Raw genomic sequence first — 3,324 nt, forward strand, 5'->3', positions numbered from 1 at the left:
GTGCAGTTAAAAGCTCTGTACCTCAGGGTACAGTCTTTGCACCGCTGCTTTTCCTGATTCTCATATCAGATATAGACAAAAATACAAGTCACAGCTTCGTATCATCCTTTGCAGATGACACAAAAATCAGTATGAAAATTATCTCGGCTGAAGACACTGAAAAACTTCAAGCTGATATTAATAAAGTTTTCGACTGGGCATCTGAAAATAACATGATGTTTAACAGTGATAAATTCCAGGTACTCAGGTACGGTAAAAATGAGGACCTTAAACATAATACAGAGTACAAAACACAATCAAATGTACCCATAGTAGGAAAACAGCATGTAAAGGATTTGGGAATAATAATGTCTGACGACCTAACGTTTAAGGAGCATAACCAAGCAAATATTGCGACAGCCAGAAAAATGATAGGACGGATTACGAGAACTTTCAAATCCAGGGATCCCATCACAATGGTTGTACTCTTCAAGTCACTTGTGTTGTCCCGTCTTGAGTACTGCTCAGTACTCACTTCCCCCTTCAGAGCAGGAGAGATTGCTGAAATAGAGGGAATACAGAGAACATATACAGCACGCATAGACACAATAAAGCACTTAAATTATTGGGATCGTCTCAAAGCCCTCCAAATGTACTCACTAGAAAGAAGACGAGAGAGATATCAAATAATATACACCTGGAAGATACTGGAGGGCCAAGTACCAAATCTACACACTAAAATAACAACGTACTGGAGTGAACGACATGGAAGAAAATGCAGAATAGAACCAGTGAAGAGCAGAGGTGCTATAGGCACAATCAGAGAACACTGTATAAACATCAGAGGTCCGCGGTTGTTCAACGTCCTCCCAGCAAGCATAAGAAATATTGCCGGAACAACCGTGGACATCTTCAAGAGGAAACTAGATTTATTCCTCCAAGGAGTGCCGGACCAACCGGGCTGCGATGGGTATGTGGGCCTGCGGGCCGCTCCAAGCAACAGCCTAGTGGACCAAACTCTCACAAGTCAAGCCTGGCCTCGGGCCGGGCTTGGGGAGTAGAAGAACTCCCATAACCCCATCAACCAGGTATCAACCAGGCTTGATGATCGTATTATTATTTATTTTTAATATGTAAAAACTTTAAATTAAGCTAAAAATGTTCCCACAAGTAATGATTTCTGTTTCATTGTTCTACCTTGATAATGGTCTATTACCGCATTTTTGTATTATATACCAATAAACAAATAAAAGGATGTGGTGAACATGTCCCCTCATTTGATGAATTTAACTTACATAATGTGGAAACCTGGTAGTATGTTATGTTTTTTTGTCTTACATTGAATAAACTTATTAACAGCACAAATTACTTCTGATTTATCACTTTTATGAAGCTATAATGATTGTTCTATGTCGATAATGGTCTATTACCTCATTTTGTCTTTATACCAAGTAAAAAATAAATGGATGTGGTGATCATGTCTCCTTATTTTATCTCTACCACGAATAAAACACATCAACATTATAATTTATTATTATCGCCAAACCTCTTTATGAATGAATGGCGAGTTTGTGAGAGGGGAGGTGAGTGTCTGGCAGCATTCTGAGGGTGAGAGCGTGGACAGCAGCGTTAATGTCTCGCTTGTTCTGATGAGCTACGTTGTCCAGTCCTGCTAGACATACCTGATTCCTGTTGTTGTTGTTGATGGAAGATGACCTCTTTTTCTCCTTATAGGTAACGACTGGTGATTGAAAGTATTTTAAAGTAAGTAAGTAATTATCAAAAGAAGGCACCAAACCGGGAAGGCTATGTAGCACCATCAAATGTGCAGAATAATCAGAGGGCGCTAAATATCACCAAGGATGCCAATACGAGGACAAAAACGCATAAGGCGAACGATATCAAAAGTATCCGAGTCACCAAGAATTCTATTGAGGGACAGGTGACCGCGAGGGGCGGTCGGAAAGCAAGACACACGCTCGTCCTGGAAGTCAGGACATTCAAAAAGGACATGCACGACCGTAAGAGGGACAACGCAATTAGGACAATAAGGAGCAGGGCGGCGCTCCATCAAGTTTTTTTTTATTATTATTATTTTCTACCACTGACGTGGCCACACATTTACAATGCTAACCAGCATATATACATTTTCTTCTGTCCTCCATGGACAGGGTTAGAGAAATGTTAAACATATAGTTCAAGGGTTTATTGAACACTCAACCACAGAAGGTGATTCGGTGCTTTTAAAATGCTAAGCTAACCTACATACGTAAATACATAGATACACAGATATACGTATGCCCTACATAAAGTGTTAGATGTGTTTTTTACATAGTGTCATTAATGTACATTCACAAAGGTGAAATGTAATTCTGATCAGCTTCCATATATACTTTATACCCATACATATACATACACACACACATATACATACATATATACACACACATGCATTCACATACATCTGTCTCATTTACTCTGACAGGGTGAGATAGCTGATAAAGAAACTAGTGTGCAATTAAGCACTTAATCACTGAAGGTGATGAAGGTGCTTTTACAAGCTCAGGTTATATAGTTACATCATATATATACATTGTATAAATGATATATTACATGGTCAATCTTGGATACAAGTCCAATATATCATCAAGTGTTCCAGTACTCATATAGTAATTACAGAGTTCAGCATACCTTAGCCCAGGAGGCCGAAAGTCAGTCAGTATGGGACATTCTACAATATAATGTTCAAGAGAGTGCATGTTTTCTCTTTCACAAAGTTGACACATTGTGTACTCGACATTTGGGTTTTGAGAAAGCCGCCAGATACGTCTATATCCCAGGCGTATTCTGGCCACTATAACATTACATTGCCGGGTTCTTGTTCTATTAGTCCCATATGTGAATGCCTCCTCACGATATCTATCATAATATTTAATGCTACAACTTTCAGGTCTTTGTGAATTTGTTAGGTCGGTGAGATTTTCATTAGATATTTAAGTATTCTCTTTGTCACTGCTAATGAAACACCCATATCAATTTCTACCACTGGTTTTCTGCAGGCTGTCTTAGCAAGCATATCAACAGTGTCATGCCTTGAGATGCCAACATGTGATGGTATCCATAGGAATGTAATCTCAAATCTGTTTTCTTTAGCAGCTAAAACATTCATTCGAATATCACTGACTATTTTCTGGGTGTCACTACTATGTGCATTCAGTGCCAGGAGTGCACTCTGCGAGTCACAGTATATAAGTCCACTGCCTTTGTCTTTAAAAAATTCAGTGGCAAGGTATATGCCTGCAAGTTCGGTTTGAGTTGTACTTGCCCAGTCATTGACGCGCTTCA

This window comes from Procambarus clarkii, chromosome 54 (genome assembly GCF_040958095.1).
Source record: "Procambarus clarkii isolate CNS0578487 chromosome 54, FALCON_Pclarkii_2.0, whole genome shotgun sequence".
Classification (NCBI taxonomy): Eukaryota; Metazoa; Arthropoda; class Malacostraca; order Decapoda; family Cambaridae; genus Procambarus; species Procambarus clarkii.